Source organism: Macrotis lagotis, chromosome X, assembly GCF_037893015.1.
Source record: "Macrotis lagotis isolate mMagLag1 chromosome X, bilby.v1.9.chrom.fasta, whole genome shotgun sequence".
Classification (NCBI taxonomy): domain Eukaryota; kingdom Metazoa; phylum Chordata; class Mammalia; order Peramelemorphia; family Peramelidae; genus Macrotis; species Macrotis lagotis.
The window spans coordinates 646558737-646582375 of record NC_133666.1 but is presented as its reverse complement, the minus strand read 5'-3'; the positions used below and the strand labels follow the sequence as shown (position 1 = coordinate 646582375).

Sequence of the window (23639 nt, the reverse complement as noted above, 5' to 3'; positions counted from 1 at the left end):
CCTCACTTTCTCCTCCAGAACCACATGGGTCCAATGGCCGGATATGGATCTGCACAACTGTGAGGCAATCAGTTAAGTGACTTGCCCAAGGTCACACAAGTCTAGTGTCTGAGGCTGGATTCAAACTCCTGTCCTCTGACTTAAGGCAAGTACTCTATCTATTGTGCCACCTAGCTGCCCCAAAGCAAGGGCTTAGCTACACACTAGATACAGGAGGTTGACAAAGAGGGAAGAGTCAAGGAAGACACAAAACTGGGGGTTATGCCCTCAGCAATAATAGGGGAAAAGAGAGTTTAGATGTCAAAGTTTAGAGTCAAAGTTAGCCCTTCTTATCAGATAGGAAGCAAGAGACCCCTGGGAAATGATTTACATAGGAGAAATATACAGATCCTGGCACTGGAAGTCACCCTGGAAGTCATTTCATCCAACAACCCCTCATTTTACAGATGGGGAAACTGAGAAGAAAGGAGTGGGGAGTGATTAGTTCAAAATCACACAATTAGAAACTAGCAATCAGCAAGCACTGGAATTCAGGTTCTATTGACTCGAATCCATAGAGTTCTTTCCACCACACTGCTGACTTCTTCCTTTTAGCTAATTTAAGGAAAAGAACTCAGATCTTTTTAGAGAAGGGTTCCATAATTATCACATTTTTGGCTATCTAGTAAGTCTACAAGCCTAAAATTCGAAGTTTGGACATTTAACTTTCCTCATAACAGCCTTGACCATCTGTGTGAGTGTCCATCATGCTTCCCTAACCAACATAAATTCATCATACACCCAGGAATATGCATTGATTCTGGAGCCAGGGGGAGTCAAAATGATGTTTGAACCCTGCCTCAGATACTTACTATAAGCTTTGTGATCCCCGTCAAGTCATTCCCTTTTCTGAAGTTTCTTCATCCATCAAACGAGGAGGTTGAATTTGATGGTCTCAAACGGTCCCTTCCAGGTTTTGGTCCATGATCCTAGGAATTAAATGAAGAACTGGTTTAATGGAAGACTATATTCAGAAGTGAGAACATTTCCATATTCATGACTAAAATGAGTTTGATAAAAGGGGGGGATTAGGTTGAATTAAACAGGACTGATGGATTAGAGAAAGAAGAGTCAAAGTTAACCCATCTTGTCAGAGGTGATTTGGAAGACAGGAAGCAAGAGACCCTCAGGAAATGATTTACATAGAAATACAGAGATTCTGGCACTGGACGGTATCCTGGAGTTCATTTCATCCAAAAGTCCTTCATTTTACAGATGGGGAAACTGAGAAGAAAGGAATGGGGAGAGACTAGCTCAAGTTCACACAATTAGAAATTAGCAATCAGAAAGCACTGAAATTCAGGTGGATCCATGTTTCAGCTGCTCAAATTTATTTTTGAGACAAGTAAGGGTCAGTTGCTCCAGAATGCAACAGGGAAAATTAAGATTCTCCAGAGTGTAATAGTGGGAAAGTGTCCTGGAATGTTCCACATCCTTACATTTTGTATTTTTTTAATGTTATTTTTGTGTGTTTTAAGACAAATTTATTTTGTTGGTAAGGAGCCAGCCTAAGTGTGAGCTTAGGCTGCATTAAGAGAGGCTTAAAGTCCAGAATGGGGTGGCAGTGGGGGTGAAATAGATACCCTACTCTAGTCCAGCCCAGCTATCAGAGCACACCTAGAGAATCATTGCCAACTCTGGTTACCCCATTTTAGAAAGGGCTTGGACAGCCCTAGTAGGACCAGCTGTTAGCTGGTCAGGATGCTGTGGGTCTGAGTACAAGTTGAGCAAGCTTGTCTTTGAAGTCTTTTCTAGCTCTGGAATCCTGTGGATTTGAGATGAATTTCCACCTTTTTTTCTTTCCTGGTTATTTTCTTACTTCTTTTTCCATTTTCCAATTCCCCCTGCTCCACCAAGAGTACAATGTTCATCTTTCTCTTCCATCAGATCATACTCCAGGATCTCCAAGATCTTATCTAGTTTTAAATCTTGTGCTCCCATGATAAGTCAGACCATGTCCAGGAAAGACTGACTAGGTTGGGGAAGGGACTTTAAATTTTGTCACATGGGTATTAGGCGAAGGAAGTAAAGATATTTCAGTCTAGAGAAGAAAAAACTTGAATTACAGTTGTGTCTTTATAAGAAAAAGATTTCATGGAGTAGGGGAAGACAGTCATCTTCTGTGTATCTCCAAAAGGGAAAACTCTGGGTATAAGAAGACAAATTTAATATTCATCATTTACAATGACTGAGCACTTTAAGGTATATAAAGTGGTTTCCTAACAATAACCTTGGGAGGTAGGTAATACAAGTGTGATTAACCCCATTTTACGGATGAGGAAACTGAGGTTCTATTCAACTAGTAAGAGTTTCAGGTGGAGTCAAACCTAGGTCTCCCAACTCCAAGTCCATCATTCTTTCCACTGTTATGCTGTCTCTTGGTGCAGTATAAGGAAGAAATAAGAGAATTGAACTGATGACTTGTAAAGGTCTTTTCCTACTCAAAATGTATTATAATTAAAGTCAATCAAAAATATTTATTAAGCCCTAAATACATGTTAAGTACTGGAAATATAAATACCAACTAAAAGAAAGATAGTTCCTGCCCTCGAGGAGCTTTATATTCTAATGAAGGAAGACAACATATAAAAGGGGGGTGGGGGAGAGAGAGAGGAGGTGAGGCAAGATCTCTAGCTTGGGGTACGGGGTTGAAGCAATCCAGAGCAGTGCAGCTTGGTGGAAAATGAAGAGTTGTTCAGTTCATTTCAATATTCAGTCAGTCAATCAGCATTTATTAAGTACCTACTATATACCAGATACTGTGCTATAGGCTGGGGATGCAAAAAGAAGGGAAAGACAGTCCCTGCCCTCAAAGAACTCAGGATCTAATGAGTAGAAGACAACGAGTAAACAAATATATACAAAGCAGCTACACTCCAGAGGAGTTGGGAAAGACTTCGTTTAGAAGAGGGGATTTTAGGTGAGACCTCAGAGAAGCCAGCAGACTGAAATCAGGAGGTATGGGGAATAGCTAGAGAAAATTTCCAAAATGGAGAGATGGAATATCTCGATTTTTGGTGGGATTTTTTTTTTTTTTTGGTAGACCAGCAAAGAGATCAAAGAGTATGTATTAGGGAGTAAGATGTAAGATGTCTGGAAAGGTAAGGAAATACTTTGAATATCAAACACAGTGTTTTGTATTTGATCCTGGAGGTGACAAGGAGCTATCAGAGTTTATTATTTTAGAAGGGTGACATGGTCAGACCTGTCCTTTTGGAAGATCACTTTGGTAGCTCATTGGAGGCTGGACTGATGGGGAAAGACAGGCAAGTGGACCCACCTGCAGACTACTGCAAAAGTTCAAGAGAGGGGCGGCTAGGTGGTGCAGTGGATAGAGCACCAGCCCTGAAGTCAGGAGGACCTGAGTTCAAATTTGACTTCAGATACTTAATAATTACCTAGCTGTGTGGCCTTGGGCAAGCCACTTAACCCCATTGCCTTGAAAAGTTAAAAAAAAAAAGCAATCCTTACTTTCAAGGAGCTCCCAGTCTAATGGAAAATTCCACATACAAATAATTATACACAAATAAACTATAAACAGGATAAACTGGAAATAATCAGCAAAGGGAAGGCACTAGAATTAAGAAGGATTAGAAAAGGCTAACCAAAGAAGATGGAATTTAAGTTGGGATATGGTCAGTGGAGATCTTGTTTTGCATATTGTTGTTCAGTTTTTAGTCTTGTCCTACTCTTATGATTTCTTTGGTGATTTTTTTTTGGGGGGGGGTAAAGATATTGAGATAGTTTGACATTTCCTTCTCCAATTCATTTTTCAGATGAATAAACTGAGGTATACATGGTTACATGACTTGCCCGGGGTCATTCAGACAGTAGGTCAAATTTGAACTCAAATCTTCTGATTCCAAGTCTGGTGTTCTCTTCTATTCAAACACCTAGTTATCTTGCATTACAATACATGCTTGCAATATAGATTGTGTTTACCTTCTTTCTCAGGGAGGCTCAGGAAGAGAGACAGAGAGTCAAAGACAGAGAGAGAGAGAGAGAGAGAGAGAGAGAGAGAGAGACTTTTTCATTGAACAAATATAATTTTAATTTAGAAAAAAATCTGCAAAAATTATATTCCTTTGTAACTGTGTGAAGAATAGAATGGAGGGGGAAGAGATTGAAGGTAGAAATGCCACCTGGGAGGTTATTGAAATAGTTGGCAAATGAAGACTATACTTCTCAAACCTACATTCTCAGTGGCAGGTTTATTGCCTGGAGCAAACTTCAGTTGGAGAACCTCTTTCTAATGCTCACAAGCCTCCACAGATGTTCTTTTCCTTAATGATTATCAGTTGATATGAACTAGTCAGCCAGACTTAATTAGTTTTGAAAAATGAGTTTTTAATAAGTTGGTATTGTGAGGGCAAAGGTTTCAAAACATGCCCCCCAAAGTCTTACACTTTCTCACAAATTTGAGTCCATAGAAAGTGAGTTCAAGTTTAGTTAATACAAGGGGCTCCCAGCTCTTGGACATCCTGTTTTTGAGTCTTCAAACTATTCTCCCTAGGTATGTACATCTTTTCTTCTGGGATCCCTGTAGAATTCAAATGCCCTTATTGCATAGAGTCTGGATTAATACTATCATCAGCCACTATTATCCCAGGGATGCTGCTAGGATGCTGATGTTGTATCCTCTGAACCTCTCAAGATCACAAGGTCCTTTTTTGGCCAAGGAAGTGGGGAGAATCTCTTTTTCTTGCCCCAAGTGATTCCTTCTCAGAAACTCTGCTTCCAGATAACTACTTTCTTATTCTAAGTTAGCTCCTGGTTTTATACAAGCTTCAAGAGAGTTGGAATGTCCAGTTGGAATGGACGGTACTCCAGCTTATATAAATAGCTTTTCAGGGCTTTTCACACTTCTCTGAAACAGTAAGGTATCTTACCATTCATTGTAAGTGATTTGGGGTAATTTGTTGACTTCCATTCTTACACTGGCAAAGAGATGATGAGATCTTGAACCCAGGTGGCGGTCATTTGGGTGGCAAGATGAGGAGAGACACAAGATAAAAGTGAAAGTAGAATCTATAAGACCTCACAACTGATTGCATATGAGCCAGGAGTGAGAGAAAAGAATTGCAGTAAGGGACGGCTAGGTGGCGCAGTGGATAGAGCATTGGCCCTGGAGTCAGGAGTACCTGAGTTCAAATTCTACCTCAGACACTTAATGACCTAGCTGTGTGGCCTTGGGCAGGCCACTTAACCCCATTGCCTTGCAAAAAAAAAAAAAAAAAAAAAAGAACTGCAATAGCTCCAAGTTTATGAAGGGAGATGAATGGAGGGATGGTGGCATCCTCAGCAGGAAAAGAGGAAAATTAGGAAGAGGGGAGGTTTTAAAGGGAACATGAGGAATAGTGCTGCCTTGTGAGATGGTCAACTCTCCCCATCCCCAGAAGGTTGGGTGACCATTTGTTTATCAGGGACGCTTTCCCAAGCAAACTTGTTTCCTAAACATTACTGCCTTGAATTATGTGGGCTTGAAATCTATATTGCAAACATGTATGTATAAACAAGCAAGGTAGCTAGGTGGCACAATAGATAGAGCACCAGGCCTAGAGTCAAAAAGACCTAAATTCAAATCTAGCTTCAACATTTACTAGTTGCGTGACCCATGTTAAGTCACTTAAATTAAAATTTAAAACCCTGTTTGCCTCAGTTTCCTCATCTGAAGACCTATAAATGCTGACCTGAGAAGACTGAGAAGTTTGAGAATTTGGAATATCTTTGGGATAATGTAAGATTAGGGATATTTTGAAACCAAAGATATTATGATTCATTTATTTTTAGGCATTTGGGGGGCAGGGAAGCATCCAATCAATTTGTAAGCACTAAAATAAGAGACATTTCTGAATATTATGTGATTCTATAAAAAATCTTTAGGAACCTGATAGTGACCTCCTTGTCTTCCTTAAAGTCCCAGGTAAAATACTTTCTTCTATAGAAAATCTTTCCCAATCTTTCTTATTCTGGTGACAACCTTGTTATTCATTTCCTCTTTAACCTGCATATACTTCATTTGTTTTATATATACTTTATTGTATCTGTTTGTAGTCTTCCCCATTAAACTGTAAGCTCCTCAAGGGCAGGAACTGTCTTTTTCCTCTTTTTGCATGGCCATTTACAGAGTAGGGGCTTAATAAATTTGTATTGACTGACTCGAGATGTTATTATTTAGTCATTTTTGTCCCATGGACCACAACAATATCCATAACTGGAATTTTCTAGTTTGTAATCTCCTTCTCCAATGGATTAAAGCAAACAGAGATTAAATGATTTGACCAGTTCTTCCTGACTCCAGGCCCATCACTCTACCCATTGAACCCATTAGCTGAGTAAAGACATATTCACAGATAAATAAAATGAGAGCTGTAACTAGGAAGGTGCAAATAGGGATCTCTCCTAGGGTGCTGACATTTAGGGGAAAAACTTCCATCATGGTGTCATCATAGTCCGTACCTCTTCTCATGGACCCCTGTTGGCTCAGGCTGCCATATGGTGTATATGCCATCCCCCATGGTCCCCTCTCACAATTCCCACATTCTACCAGCCCTAGAGAAGGTAGGAGCTGGATCCTCCTCCAATTCACATACTTCTATCTTCTATGCTGCTACCCCCAGCTTTTTTGTCTTAGAGGAAAAAATTTCTAATTACAATTCTGGGTAGAATTTTTTGTTCTTGTTGAATCATTTTACAGTCATGCCCAACTCTTTACTACACCATTTGAAAATTTTTTGGCAAAAATACTGGAGTGATTTGCCATTTTGCCATTTCTATCTCCACCTCATTTTACAGAGGAGGAAAATGAGGCAAACAGGGTTAAGCGACTTGCCCAGGATCACACAGCTAGGAAATATCTGAAACCAGATTTGAACTCCGAAAGATGAGTCTTTCTGACTCCAGACTCTGTGCTTTATCCACTACATCACTTAGCTGCCCCTCTAAACTGAATGCAAATTTTAAAATGACATTTGCATAAAAGGACTATATAGTACTTTGAGGTCAGCTGAGAACAACCATCATTTTATGTGGAGGGGGGAGGAGGGAATCAGAGACTGATTCTTGGATCAATAAGATCAAAGATTTAGAATGGAAAAAAACCTTAGGGGGCAGCTACATGGTGTAGCGGGTAGAGCAATGGCCTTGGAATCAGGAGGATCTGAGTTCAAATAGACCACAGACAATTGTTATTTAGCAGTGTGACCTTGGGCAAGTCACTTATCTTATGACCCCACTGCGTTGTGAAAACCAAAACCAAACAAAAAAGAAACCTTAGAGGCCACTTAAGAGTCCAAACTCCCCTCCTCCTCTTTTGACAAAAGGAAACTGAGGCACAAGAGATTAAATGACTTGTCTAGTAAAGCCACTGGGTCTGGATTTGAATTCTGGTGTTCCTAATTTCAGGTCTAATGCTCTATCCCCTGTGCCTCCTAACTGTCTTATAAAGAGGATAATCCATTTATACATCAAATTATTATATTGACACAAAATGCTATGAGTAAAGTAAATATAAAAGCTCTCATTAGTTTCTTTGACCTCACTCACATGAATTATCCCTTGGCCCTTCTTAATAGTTCCAGCTCCCGAGACACATTATGGAGCTGAAAGAACATAAGACTAATGGATACAACTACTATTTCCCCACAAAAACATATTCACATGAAAATCGAACAATAGGCTATAGAAAAGCAGGTTCAGGCTTATTCCAGTTCCATTAGGCTTGTTGACTGATTTATTTCATGGAGTGGAAGCAAGAGGAGAGAGAACTAAACTATAGCCTGATGGGAGAGGAGAAGGGAAGAAACTGGAGAGGCAGAGGTTGCAACCTGTACAAAAGGCGACTGTTTCATAAACAGGCTGTGGCTGTGGTATGATTGAAAGAGTGGAGACAAATAGGATGAGAGAGAGAGAGAGAAAGAGAGAGAGAGACAGAGACAGAGACAGAGAGACAGAGAGAGACAGAGACAGAGACATAGAGACAGAGACAGAAGGACAGGGAGAGAAAGAAAAAGAAAGGGAAAGAGGAGAGGGAAAGATAGAGGAAAGAAAGAAAAAAAATGAGAAGGGAATGTGTGTGTGTGTAGAGAGAGAGAGAAACAGAGACAGAAAGAGGCAGAGAGGGAGAGGAAGACAATGAAAGAGGAAGGGAAAGAGAAGAGAAAGATAAGAGAAATATGAGAGGGGGGTGGGAAATTGAGGAATAGCCAGTGATTCCTGGGAGGATGGTGGTGCCCTCTACAGAAATAAAGAAGTCTGGAAGAGAGTTTGACATTTTTTTGGGGGGGGGGGGGAAGAATACAAGCTCAGTATTGGACATGATGAGTTTGGGATGCTATGGGTCACCCAGGTTGAGTTGTCCAATAGACAGCTGGTGGACTTGTGGGACAGGAACCGATGATTTCCAGGTTTATCTATCCAATCCCAGAGTCACCAAGCTTCAACCCTGCATCATCATCTATTTATTAGACATCGCAAAGTATCTGTCCTATAAGCATCTCAAACTCAACAAGTTCAAACCAGAAGGCATTCTCTTTTCCTCCAACCTAAACTGACTTCTCTTCCAGACTTCCTTATTGCTACAGAGAGTACCACAGCCTTCTGATCATCCAAGCTGACAACCCCCCAAATCATCCTTAACTCCTCCCTCTCATACACTCCAGATTTCCAATCAGTAGCCAAATCTAAACAGCACTGCTCAATGTCCCCTTCTCTGTACAACAAGCCCCTGCCTTAGTTCAAGCCCCCATCAGCTCTTGCCTGGATTCTTACAGAACCTGAGTTCTAACTAGTCTCCCTGCCCCAAGTCTCTCCATGTCAGTTCATCCTCCACACATAGATCTGACCCTGTCGTCCCCCTCCTCAGTAATCTCTTGGCTTACTAATATTTGCATGATCTAATTTAAACTCTCTGGTTTAGCATTCAAAGCTTCTCTTCTATGATTCTTTCTGACCTTTCTGGTGTTTTTATCCATTATTTTCCTCCACGCACTCAGCCCAGCCCTACTGGCTAACTTGCTGTTCTAGCATTCAGCTAGATGTCAGCTCCTTGTTTTTGTATTGGTTTCTTTTTCTGTATTTTGTTGTTTAAAATGTCTCTTGTCTGGAAATAGGACAGTTTGGTCACCCTAAGCCCCTTTCATCCATTGGTCTAAAGGTGACCAGAAGTGTGTGATCAGGGGTTTTGAACACATATTTAGTGGACAACATCAGGCAAATTTCAGTTTGATAACAGAACAACCTTCCCCAAACCCTTTTTGTTACTGTTGTTCAGTCAATTCGTTTGCATCCAAGTCATTGTGACCCCATTTGAGGTTTTCTTGGTAAAGATACTGGAGTGGTTTGTCATTTCCTTCTCCAGGTCCTTTTACGAATAAAGAAGCAGAGCCAAATAGGATGGTGTAGCTTGGCCAGCACTCAACCCACTGAGCCACTTAGCTACCTAAAAGAGGAATGGGATGCCTCTGAACTCTTGAGGTCCCTTCCAATTCGGAAATTCTGTAATTATGCATTAATAATTGGCACTTATTTAGGAAGCCTTACTCCTCACCTCCAGTCCGTTTGGGCAATGTGAACCAAGATATCTAGTTATCCAGTTATTTAGTGGAGATATAGCTCAAACACTATAATGGATTTGCTCATCTCAGCAGTACAATAATCAAAGAAAATTCAAAAGGACTTGTGTTAAAAAAAAATCTCTTCCCCTTCTAGAGAAGGAACTATGGAGTCTAAATGCAGACCAAAGCTTACTATTTTCAATTTTCAAAATGTTTTATGCTTTATGGTTTTTTCCCTCTCATGTTTTTTCGCTGTTTTGATTTGATTCTTCTTTCACAACTTGATTAATATAAATATATATTTAACATAGTTAATATGTGTATAACCTATATAAATTGCTTTCTATCAGGGAGGTGATGGAGGGGAAAAAGGAAAGGAGAAAAGTATGAAACTCAAAACCTTTACCCAAAAAATGATTATTATAGCTCAAACACTCACAACTTGCAGCCATTCAGCCAGTTTCCCTTGATGAACAGAGAGCAAATCTATAAGGGGTCAGCATTCTCACTAGATGCTGAAGTCTCTGCTGGATCAAACTCTCTTTGGCCAGGGAATCTCAGGTGAGGAAGATGTCCTTCTTAACATGAGAAGAGAATGGAATAGAATGGGAGGCACAGTCCCGGAGATGTTTGTAGTCAGAGGACCTGAGGATTGTAAATAGTTTGAGTTCAGAGGGTGCACCATCCTCCTATACTCACTTTCAGTTTCTCATGGTTAAAGGTACTGGGAGATATTTAGACTGGAAAAGAGGACTCTTTGAGGGAGGGGCATGATAGCTTTCCAAGTATTTTACTTGTGGAAAAATAATGAGACTTAATTTGATCTTGTAAAGTTGAGTGGTTTGTTCTTCATTAATTATTTTTTTACGGCAATGTGGCAATGGGGTTAAATGACTTGCCCAAGGTCACACAGCTAGGTAATTATTAGATGTCTGAGGCTGGATTTAAACTCAGGTCTCCTGACTCCAGGGACGGAGCTTTATCCACTGCACCACCTAGCTGCCCCTGAAGAAGATCATGACATCAGGGAGGTGATACCATGACAAGCACATGAATTGGATGTGAGGGGGTGTTGTGCTAAGTCACCAATCTCACTTTCTTCTCCAGAGCCCTCTGTGTCAGTGGCCAGATATGAATCAGTACAACCAGAGATAGTCCAGGTTGTGAGGCAATCAGGGCTAAGTGACTTGCCCAAGGTCACACAGTTAATGTATTTACCTGAAAATTATACCTAACCTGAAAGTAAGCCCAGCATGATTTTTTAGGAAGCTTGTAATAGAACCTCCCCACCAAAATCAGCCCCAGTTAAGATCATCAGCTAGATATGCATTTGGTAGTCCATAGCAACACACAAAAGATGTTGAATTATAAAACAATAATATTAATATATAAATAATATTGTTGACAACAATTAAAATATATTTTTGCACATGAATAAATGTAAATTTTTGTACTTGAAAAATAAGACATCCCTGAAAATAAGCTCTAATCTATTTTTTGAAGCAAAAATTAATATAAGACCTGGTCTTAGTGACAGGGAAATATGATAGTAAGTGATTTGAACTCAGATCCTCCTGACTTCAGGACAGGCACTATACCCCAAAAATGTGTCATCTAGCTGACCATTCCCATAAGACAGAACTTGGAGCAAAGAATGGAAGATTGCCAGAAATTAAAACAGGGGGTTATAATCCATGTTCATAGACTGAAAGAGTTCCCGCAGTAAAGAAAACCCTGATCCATAGTGTATCTCTGGTCTCAGGTCTTCCACTGATTATTCAGTATAGCAGTGAAGCTGTTGATGACTACTCCTATCCTTTAAATAAGCTCCCAGTCATTTCTAAGCTATTAGTCACAGTTAGCTACAGCATACTCAGGCATCAGTGGGACTAAACACTTGATGATTTTTCCATTTTGGGGGGTAGTTATAGGCTTCGTGTATTATTTAATCCTGTCATCAAAATCTTTGCCACAAAATTCTGGAAAATATTTTGTTGTCTGAGTTGAATAACAAAAACTCACCTTTCTCTAGTGTTGTAATACTTTATAACTGTAGGAAATTGGCACCGGAGTTGAATCTTGAAGAAACCTGGGCATTCTTAGTGACCAACTGGGTGCAATTCTCCAGAGGCAGTTGAATAAATGTTTGTATATGTGCAGCTTCACAACCTGACCTCAGCCTATCTTTCCAAGCTTATTGATAAATGATTCTCTTTCACCTAAACTCAGTTCTAGCCAAACCATTTTACTTGCTTTTCCCCAAAATTGATACTCTATCTCCTACCTCCAGATCTTTGTATAAGCTATTCTTCGTGACTGGCATACATTCATAGGCTCATGTCCTCCCAAAAACTGTCATTCCTTTCAAGACTCAGCTCATGTGTTGTCTCCCAATTAGAAGGTTTTTCTTAGTTCCTGGTTGTTAAGGCTCATTCTTCATCCTTCTTACGATTTGCATCTCCCTCTGCCCATGAATTAGGGAATAGTTGAACAAATTGTGGCCTATGATTGTAATGGAATATTACTGTGCTATAAGAAATAAGGAGCAATGGGGCGGCTAGGTGACGCAGTGGATAGAGCACTGGCCTTGGAGTCAGGCGTACCTGAGTTCAAGTCCGACCCCAGACACTTAATAATGACCTAGCCGTGTGGCCTTGGGCAAGTCACTTAACTCCATTGCCTTGAAAAATCTAAAAAAAAAAAGAAAAGAAATGAGGAGCAAGATGATATCAGAAAAACCTTATATGAACTGATGCAAAGTGAATTGAGTGGAACCAGGAGAATACTGTTCCACAGTAACAACAATATTGTAAGATGATCATTTGTTGCCATTCGTTTCTCATGCCTGGACATGTATAACCTATATCAAACTGCTTACTGTTTTAGGAAGGGGAGAGGAAAAGAGGAAGAGAGAAAATTTGGAACTCAGTTCTTTTTTAAATTGTCTTTATACAAAAATTTTTTTAAAGACCAGTATGTTAGGACAATGTTAGAAGAATATGTAACTCCCTAGGACACACTGGAAGTGTGTTGAAATCATAACTGTCATTTATTACCTATGTGAACAAGTTGCTCACCCTCCCTGGATCCAAGTTTTCATGTCTCAAAAGAAAACTGATTTAATGAAACTAAAAAATTGTTTTCACATGTACCTGATGGAAATTCAAATATTATTTAAAAATAAACAAATGACATCCCCCCCTAAAAGAATATAATCTCTTTGGAGACAGGAAGTGTATGTCATTTTGCCTATCTCCCAGAGCCTAGCATAGAATGCCAAATATAATAGGTTCTTTTTTTATTTTATTTTTTTCCAGAAGCATGCAAAGATTGTTTTCAGCATTCATCCTTTTGCAAGCTTTAGAATTCCACATTTTTTCTTCTACCCTTCCTTCCCTCACCCCTCCCTATGGCAACAGACAAATCAGATATAGGTTGTACGTATATAATCATGTTTAACGTATTTCCATATTAGTCATCTTATAAAAGGGGGATTAGAACTAAGGGGAAAAACAACAAGAAAGAAAGAAAAAGCATAAAAGAAGTTTTAAAAACTGAGCATAATATGCTTTGCTTTGCATTTAGACTCCATGCTTTTTTCCTCTGGATGTGGATGGCATTTTTCACAGCAAGTCTCTCAGGATTGTCCTTGATCATTGAGCCCATCATAGTTGATCATCTCATAATGTTGCTGTTAATGTGTACATTCAGTAATAGTTTATGTAAGACTTTCTAAGACTTTTCTAAAGTCCAATCATTCATGATTTCTTTTTTCTATTTAAGGCAATGGGGTTAAGTGACTTGCCCAAGGTCACACAACTAGATAAATATTGTGTATGAAGCTGGATTTGAACTCAGGCCCTCCTGACTCCAGGGCTGGTGCTCTATCCACTGCACCACCTAGCTACCCCATTCATTATTTCTTACAGAACAATAGTACTCCATCACATTCATATACCATAATTTGTTCAGTTATTCCCCAATTGATGAGTATTCCTTAAATTTTCAGTTCTTTACCACATAGTAGGTTCTTAATAAATGCATAATGGATAGGATTAGAAGTGCAGCTGCTGCAGACATTTTACATATAAGCAGATTGAAGTTGAAAGAAATTAAATGCCTTAAGCAAGGTCATGTAGCTAGCAAATTTGGGAGATAGAATTCAAAACTAGGTTTCCAAATTGTCCTTCAAGTACCCATACCACCGTGGCAAACCACCTCCCGCTATTCTTAAATAATAATAGCCCATATTATTACTATAGCATGCCATGGTTTGCAAAGCATTTTACACTCAGTTATCTCCTTTTATATTTATAATAGCATGCCTGGGTAGAATGCAAACAGAATTATCTCTATTTGACAAATGAAGAAATTGAAGTTCTTTCTTTGCCCAATCCTTAAAACTCAACTCAAAGTATCTCCCTCATGAAACTTTTGCTGATCTCACCAGGTGATAATAACCTTTCCCCTCAGCCCTCACATCTCACTGCTTTGTAACTCTCTACCTCCCCATTTATCATGTACTATTGAATACTGAGTTCTAGTTATTTGGGTTGGTATCTTGAATCTCTATCAAAGACTGTGAGATGCATAGGTTTAAGGACAATGTGGCTACCAGGGGTAGCTAAGTGGTACAGTGGATATAACATGGGTTTGGAATAAGAATAATTCATCTTCATGAGTTCAAATCTAGCCTCAGAAACTTACCAGCTGTGTGACCCTGGGAATATCATTTCACCTATTTTGCCTTAGTTTTCTCATCTGATAAATGAGCTGGAGAAGGCAATGACAAACCACTCCAGTATCTCTGGATCAAGAAGAGTCTCCTGACGTGTTAATAATAAAACTTCTAGCAAAGGCTTTGTATGCACTAGGTTCTTCTGTTTGTTGTACTGCTGATTTAGCCAAGCTCATGAAAGAATAAAAGGCTGAATGAACTAAGGTCATCTGACTCCAAAACCTATTCACTGCATGTCACTTGCCTCCAACAGAGTTTTTGATGGAGTTCAGTTCCATTCAAATGAACCAGTGTTTTATCTTGTTTTGGTGTTTGTCTCTACAACAACAACAAAATTGTTTGGCCAATTTTAGAGCTATAGGGACTCTTCCCTTTATTTTTTTTTAAACTGTGGGAAAGTCCCCCTAAAGAATCACCCTGCTAAGCTGCAAGACAAACTATATTTTGGAGAGTAGTGATGAACTACTAAGAAATAGTGAGATGAATTAGTAAGAGCTTTGGGGGCAGAAAAATAAGACAAATCAAGTCAGCAAGCATTATTAAACACCTGTTATGTTTCTGCTTCTGCACTGATAATATGGATATAAACAAAAAGAGTCTTTGCCTGCAAGAGGCTTGTATTCTAAGGAGAGAAGGTAATGTCAAAAAGGGCCCTGAAACTGGGTGGTGAGACTGGGGAAGGACAAGACACCAGATGATAGAGAAAAAATATCCAGAGAATCAAGAGCAGAGCTTAGAGAGGAAGGAGGAGGGAGTAAACATTACTGCTTTCAAAATGGAGGGTCTAGGAAGAACTGCCTAATCAAAGGAAGAGGGTTGGGAAGGAGGCATCTTTCAGGACAAGGCTTCTGGGGCAATGTTGGAGAGAAAAGTCCCGAGAGGCAGGAGCTGGTCTTGGAGAGAAATGAAGGAACATGAGTCCTTCCTCAAAATGGGTGTAATAATTGGAAGGACTGACAATTCAGGAATTTGCCAGAACCAAGACTAGACCTATGATTTCATTACTTAACAAATGTAATTTCAATTTATTCCCACAACAACCTTGGAAGTTAGGTAGGTACTATTATTACCCTCATTTTAACAGAGAAGAAAGCTCAGTAAGACAGAAATTAAGTGATTTCCCTAAAATCACAAAGCCAGGATTATTGGGGGGTGGGGTGGGGAGGAGTCTTCAAGAATCAACTTTCTAGACACAATGCAAAGCTACCATCTATGTGGTTTGGGGCAGGTCTTTGATCTTTTAGGATACTGTTTTTCTCATCTGCAAAGCGAGGGATTTGGAATTCCTCTTCTAAATTCTAATAAGCAAGAAATGTATTATTATATCAAAACATGTTTTACCTTGGACTTTACATTACAATTTCAGAGGTGCTTTATTTTCATTTTGTTTGAAAACTGGTCAGTGGCTCCTAACACTTTCTTTTTTCTATCCCTAGGCCATTAGGGTTAAAGAGTCTGAACTCCAACCCCCCCCCCCCCACTTCAACAACTATTACCTCTGCCAACAACTCCCCTTCAGGCTTGGGTGAAGCCAGGGTAATAGGACTTTCCCTAGATGAACCTCTCTCTGCCTCAAGTCGCTGTATTCATAGCACATGCCAGATCTGATTACACAGTTTGGAGGGTAGCAGTTCAGGCTGGCTTCCTATGGCCCTTCTGGAATCACTTTCAAAAGTGCAAGGTACTGGGCTTGGGAAGGAGGGAAAGGGGAGGAGCAGGAAGATACAGGCCAGTCCAGACAGTAGAGCAAACTGTGGGGTATTCTCAAAGTAAGGGAAACTGAGTCTTTATCAAGCTCCCCTAATCCCCAGCCTTTTTCTTGGCACCGGGAAAAGCTAATAGCAGAAAACACATTTCCTGCTCTCAAAGAGTTTGTAGTTCAGTGATTTGCCTATGGTCATATAGCTAAAAGTATCTGAAGCTGGATTTGAACTCTGATCTTCTGACTCAAGGACTTTATCCACTCTGCCACTAGGAATGGCAGTAACCCACCTCAATTCCAGCTTAATCAGTCCTCATCCTGGTAAATGGGAGAAAGCATGAAATCTCTTTGTCTTGGATCTGTAAAAATGAATGAATAACTCTCATTTGCAGCTCAGAGCTCCCTGGCAGAAATCAGCCTTTAGCAAAACATCTGGTTTTAAATCTATCTCCCATTGCTCTCTGGAATAACAGCCCCTTTCTACACAGCATTCTATGCTCTCACGTATAATTTAGTTATGCGACTAATCACTAGCATTGGCTTGAGACAAAATAAAATGTGAAATCCAGAAGGATAAATATGCTTAAGTAGAGAACTTGTCTCCTTTTGGACTAAAACAAGACTTCAGGTCTTTGGGGACAGGTTGAACAAAGAAATGTTTGGGTGTATCCCCTCAGACTACATTTGTCCTTTTCAGAAAGCCAGCCTCTTTTCAGAAGTGAGTGGATCATTCTAATCTTAAAAAGAATGTGCATCTTTGAATGCCTCTTTTGCATATGAAAAATTCAGCTGAGGCTGTTCAACTTGCTCCCAGGATACATATTTTTTTTTCTGTACTTTTCCTCAATCACTATTTTGCTTAGATAAACTAGAGAATTTTCTAACTTCAGCAACAACAGAGGAACTCTGAACTCCAAAGCTATTTGGTGATTATTGGGAAAATGACCATTGTCTAGTCATGGTCTAATAAAGATTTAGGAAATATAATCATGGTCACCAAAAAATTAGAGAAAAGTCTTTTCTCTAAGAGGAAGATACATTGAACCTGAAAGAGTTGTTCAAGGAAAGGCAACACTTGGGACTTTACTGTCCTAGCTTCTTAATGAGAAGTGGCAAATCTCAAAACTGGAGAAGCCTAGGAAATACTCTAGCACAAGACTAGAGTTGAGCCCAAGGGTAGAGATGGTGGACAATACTGTCCATTGAAGACCAAGCTAGAAAGTCCAGTGCAATGTAGAAACTCAGCAATTAATTTCCTGATGGTTCTATGAAGAAAGATATCAAAGTTGAGTGGTTCCAGAACTTTTAGTTGTCTGAATTATATGTGTTCCTCACTACCATTGCACTTCAAGTTTGCGCTCACTGTCTCCATAGGCAGTATGAATTTGTGGGTGAATATATCCCAGATTTGGGCGGGGAGATGTTTTTGCTATGTCACTTGAGTAAATACTTTTGCTAAAAGCCAATGGAGTCTATTATTATTAAAATAAAGAACATCAGTGGGGTCTTCTGCACACTTTTACTCTCTGAGAATAGTCAATCCTCTGAGGACCCAACTTGAAAATTATAGGAATATCCTAGAGAGATAAGAAACAAGGCATAAGAGAAGCATCATACTCACAAATGAAAATTCACTCTGTCAGGATAAAAAGAGAAAGGGTAAGAGTACAAAGAATAAAAAATATATAAAATAAATTATTTTACCTTTGACCTGTAATTTGAATGATTTGCATCAATATAGAATCCCCCCCTGACAAGCTCTGGACATAATTCACCCACACTGCCTTGGCTCTGTCATCCAATACTTGTGACCTCATGGCTCCAGTTCTTCTGTCATTTCTATTTCTCTTTTTTTTTCAATAATTCCAATGAAGTTGGTGGAAGGCAAGCTTATCAATCAAAGTCAGGGCAAGTTCCAAGATCAGGGCAAAAGATGTTAGAGAAGAAGGAACAGATGAGGAGGAAAATTCTGGGAGCCTTCTTCTGGAAATGAGCAGTGTCTCCAGCATCCCAATCTCCCTGGTGAGGCCTTAGTGGGCATGGCCAGGAAAGCATCATATTTCCATAAAACCAATACAAGATCAAATGCTAAATTGTGAGTGCAATTGTACTGTAGGACTTAAAGAGATTTCAGAAAGAAATTTCTGACCAAGGGGCAGCTAGGTGGCACATATAAGTATATATAAAGTATCAGGGGGCTCTGAGCACATAAAGTACAGCCCTGGAGTCAGGAGAACCTGAGTTCAAATCCAGCTTCAGACACTTGATACCTACTAGCTGTGTGACCTTGGGCAAGTCATTTAACCCCATTGCCTCACTTAAAATAAAAAAGAAAGAAAGAAAAGAAATTTCTGCCCAAACCTTGATTTTAAAAGGTATTTATCTGCCTGAAAGAGGTAGGGTTTTAGTTGGGGCTGAACTTGCAGGTGGAAGGTTATGCCAGGTGCCATAAGTAAAGAGTCATGATTGGAGAAGCGATATGCAGGGGAATAGTTTACTGAATTTGGAGTCAGAGCCCCTGGATTAGAATCCCACTCTTGCTACTTAACTATATGATCCAAGATGGGCCCTTTTTGCTCCCTAGGCCTCAATTTCCTCACCTACAGGTGACAGGGTTGGGCTAGATCTGAGGCAGGGAAATAATTTGTTGGCACTATCATGGCAACCACAGGTGGGACTCAAAATCCAACAAACCTAGGAGCTTTTTAGGAGTGAATTAATTAAATATTTGACTAAATATAGCAGGTTAATTTTTAAGTTGATAATTTTGTATGAACCGCAAATGGTGTTATAAATATCCAAATGGGGGCGGCTAGGTGGCTCAGTGGATAAAGCTCTGGAGTCAGGAGTACCTGGGTTCACATCCGGTCTCAGACACTTAATAATTACCTAGCTGTGTGGCCTTGGGCAAGCCACTTAACCCCATTTGCCTTGCAAAAACCTAATAAAGAAATAGATAGATAGATAGATAGATAGATAGATAGATAGATAGATAGATAGATATTCAAATGACTCCTGGCAGAAAAAAAGTCTTCCCCCCACACTAGATAGTCTCTAAGGACACTTCCATCTCTTGACCCAATGATTCTTTGATAGATAATAATGATCTCCATGAGTTTAATCTTAATAAAGAATTAAATTAACATGGTGTCAACCTCCAGAGTTTGTCCTAATAAGGGACAAACCTTAGCCTCCAGAGTTTGGTCTCAGACAGATTGGAAATGGCAAACCACTATTGCCCAGAATACCCCAGACAGGGTCATGAAGAGTAGGACATGACTGAGCAGTAACTGGCATAGATAAACACTTAACACAAGCTTGCCTCTTCCCCAGGACAACCCTTCTTTTCTCCAGAATAAATATCTCCTTATTTTTCAGTTGGTCCTCATGTTCCCCAGTCTCTAGTCCCCTCACTACCCTGCTTGCCTTTCTCCCCTGACTTTTACAGTTTATCAGTGTTCTAAAAATGTACCATCCTGACCTGAGCACAAACACCAGGGCAGGTGGGTGCATCACCTCCCTAGTCCTGGATGTTACTCGCCTCTGCATGAAACCTCTACATAGCATTGCTGACTCATAAACATTGAACTTTCAGTCTGCTAAAGTCCTGAGATCTTTTCATACCTGTCTCCTCACTCCATACTTCTCAAGAGTTTTTCAAACCCAAGTGTAAGATTATCCTTGTTAAATTTCATCTTACTTTGTGTTTTATCCTGACCAGAACTCTGGTTCCTAACTAGCCTACTACATGTAGCAGTTATTCCTTCACCCTCCCTCCAGTCCTATCTTTATGTTATCATTGACAAATTTAACAATTAAATAAGGTGATGGGGGAGGGGAGAATGAGGTGAGGTAATGTGTCTAAAAGGGGCAGGGGGAGGGGAGGGAAATTCCCTCCCTTGCTGGAAGACCAAGAGAGCTGGCACACAATCCCAAATTGATGAACTCAAAGTGAGGACATAGAGACACAGGCATAGACAGAAAGAGAAAGATGAGCACAGGGTGGGGTTCATAACTTTTTGGTTCCTCTTAAAGCCTTCCAAAAGGCAGCTCCTCTTGGTTTAATCACCTCCAAAGCACTCTAATCTTGGGGACCAAAGGACTGTCCATGTCTCTGTGTTCAGAGCAAAGGGACTAAATCCCACCCCCTGGGAGTCAGAGCTCCATGAGGTAGCTGTCAGCTCACAACAACTAGAAGCATGACTATGACTTCATCCATATCATTGATAAAAATGTTACCAGACTCAGGGTCAAAGATATATATCTCGGGCCACTCCCATGGAACCCTTCTGCCAAGGTGATACCATTCTATTATTACAACTCTTTGGATCTAGTCATTCATTCAAATTTAGCTTAGATACGGGGAATCCTTTCACCAGGTAATTAGTCATCTTGAGCTTAAACATTGATGCCTTTTGTAAAGTGAATATATTAATAAGTCAAGGATTTCGGTTTGGGAATCCTTTCCACTCAAATAGATTTCCCTTAGATATGTATTAGAGAATTGTCTCAGGTTCGGAGAACCTAAGTGGTCACAGACATTCTCACAAGTAGTATGTTTATGGTTGTTTGTCCTTTGTTTTCAAAGAGGATCAATGAAATCACTATGTTGGGATCTGGGAACTGTCTGTTCAAACTGTGACTGATCACTCCAATAAGAGTTTAGGCATCATTTGAATCCAGTTCCTCCTGACCACAGGTCCAGTCTTCCATCATCTAAACCATTATGGCTCTCTTAAGTGAATAATTACCCCCATACTCTTTCCTTAAATTATTAGGATTTAAAAAAAAAAGGAAATGTATACTTTATAACTAATTATTAAGCCAAGTTGTCTTCAGGTATAGATAATTTCCTTGGGGTTTTTATATATCTCAGGTTGTGATCCCCTTTTATCTCTTTCCTTAACTTATTAGGACAATTAAAAAAGAGGAATACATGTATACTTCATAACTAATTATTAAGCTAAGTTGTCTCCAGGTTATAGAACTTTTCCTCAGGATTTTTATACATCTTAGGCCGTGGGTCTCTTTTGTCTTAAGAATAACTCAAGGGAGGGGGGGCAGCTAGGTGGCGTAGTGGACAAAGCACCAGCCCTGGAGTCAGGAGTCCCTGAGTTCAAATCTGACCTCAGACGCTTAATAATCACCTAACTGTGTGGCCTTGGGCAAGCCATTTAACCCCATTGCCTTGCAAAAACTTTAAAGGAAAAAAAAAAAGAATAAATCAAGGAGCAACCTAAATCCTGTTTTTTTCCTCTGTTTTCTGAGCAACTCTGAGAATTCTATTGTTTAGATGTTCTTTACAAGGAAGAGCTTCTGTTTGGGGAGGAAGAGTGAGTTAGGGTATAATAACTAATATAGAAAAAAAGAACAAGAGTAAAATATTTTAAATCCCCAGACCAAAACATTGCAAAAACAGACACATGATGTTGATACTGTGTGTTTAAGATGTGAGTCCATGTTAAGATATGTGTGTTTATATAGATATGTATATACACACATACACACATGCACACACAGGTTATGTATTAGTCCATATGGTTTGTCTAAATATGACTTATGAAAGGCATTGATATATCTCATCTCTTTCCAAGGGAAACCAAGAATCCCGTCATTAGAAGAGTAGAAAAAAGGTCACGATGGTGGTGCTCTTTCTTCTGAGAGGGACACAGAACTAAAATTCTATCTATCTGTCCCCACTACATACTGCTGGTCCAGCAAGATGATTTTGGTTTAAAACAAAAGCTACTTTCCTGATCATTGGTTCTTAGCTATACTTTACAGTTTGATTCCTTCTCACCAATGACCAGTTATACAAAAGACCACCATAAATGATGAATGGGAGTCTTGGCTTTAGCCAAATAACAAGTAGAAAGCAGAGAAGTGATACTAATTAGAATATACCAGAAATTTGCAGAGTGAATAAGCTATTTATATAGGCAAAAAATGAGATCTCACTCAGGAAGGCAAGCTAGAAATCAAGGACAAGTGAGAAAATCAGCTTCCCTTGCATAAACTTCTAAAGTCTTTCTTTACCTCTACAAAGGTTTAGAAGAAATTCTGGCACCCATGTTTTGCCTCTTGGGAAAAAAGTCACTCCTCTTCAAAGCACCACCCTCAGGCAGGCACATAGTCTTGTATCAGAATTCCCTCTTCTAATATAGTCACCTCTAAACAATAGCCCAGAAAATAACCCAGGCTTGTCTGGGTGGATGGATAGATACATAGAGAGTAATCTGGAACTATGCCCAGTAATATTAGTTCTATATCCCAAAGAAATCATAAAATATGGGACAATCTCACATTTAAAAATATTTATAGCAGCTCTTTTTGTAGTGGCAAAGAATTGAAAACTGAGGAGATGCTCATCAACTGGGGAATGACAACAAGTTATGGTATATGAATGCTGTGGAGCACTATTATTCTGTAAGAAATTATGAGCAGTCAGATTTTAAAGAAGCATGGAAAGAATTGCCTGAACTGATGTTGAGTGAAGTGAGTAGAACCAAGAGAATATTGTACACATTAATAACAACATTATAAGATGATCAACTATGATGGATTCAGCTTCTCTCAGCAATTCAGAGATCAAGGATAACTCTGAGAGATCTGTTATGGACAATGCCATCCACATCCAGAGGAAAAACTATAGAATTTGAGCAAAGCATTCCCATGTCTGCAAGGGTGCAGTGGAAAGAGCACTTCTGTGTTCCTAGCACTTAATAAATGCTTTTTAACTGATTTAAAGATAGTAGATAGTTAGATATCTTTAAAACTCTTCATAACAGTTGTAAATAATTGTTCCATTCATTCTCAATTTCCATTTTGTCTTTTGCTATTGTTCAGTCATTTTTCAGTTGTGTCTAAATTTTTATGACCCCATTTGAGGTTTTCTTGGTAAAGGTATTGAAATAGTTTGCCATTTCCTTCTCCAATTTATTTGACAGTTGAGGAAACTGAGGCAAAAAGTATTAAGTGATTTGCCTAGCACACAGCTAGTAAAGTCTGGATTTGAACTCATAAGGATGTCATTCTGATTCTAAGAGAAGTGCTCTATCCACTGCACCCTTGGGACATGGGAAGCAATTAATGAATGCTTTTTGATCAACTAATTAGTCATATGTCATGAATATCTGTCTTGATTTTTAACCATATAAAACAGACTTCAGCAATCAGACACTAAAAATCTGTTAACAATAAAATATTAAATTTTATAGATGATATTCTAAAGGCCCTGATTATTGTCTCAGAAAGGGGGTGATGGAACGGAATATCAAAGCATATCATGTCATGAAGGCACACTAGCATAGAAAAGCTGCAAAGAATAGGAAGCAGCTAGGGGATGCAGTGGATAGAATACTGGGCTTAGAGTCAGGAAGACCAGAGTTCAAATCCTGATTCCAACACTTAACATCTGTGTGACTCATGACAAGTCATTTTCCCTCTGTACACCTCATTTTCCTCATCTGTAAAATTAGGGGTTTGGGGCAGTTAGGTGGTACAGTGGATAGAGCACTGGGGTCAGGAGGATCTGAGTTCAAATCCAACCTCAGACACTTAATGATCACCTAGCTGCATGACCTTGGTAATTCACTTGATCCCATCT

The 23639-nt window shown here is 39.5% G+C and overlaps 1 protein-coding gene and 1 long non-coding RNA gene across 2 annotated transcripts in view; one reads left to right on the top strand and one right to left on the bottom strand.

Moving 5' to 3' along the window:
- TMPRSS9 (transmembrane serine protease 9) overlaps positions 1 to 23639 on the top strand; it is a 100021-nt gene that overhangs the window by 1264 nt on the left and 75118 nt on the right. The gene's annotated exons all lie outside the window — the stretch shown is intronic.
- Positions 1 to 23639, bottom strand: part of LOC141500993 (uncharacterized) — a 50809-nt gene that overhangs the window by 10594 nt on the left and 16576 nt on the right. The window contains exon 2 of the long non-coding RNA XR_012472107.1: positions 852 to 968. This is a non-coding gene — a long non-coding RNA (uncharacterized LOC141500993). The remainder of the gene's footprint in view (positions 1 to 851; positions 969 to 23639) is intronic.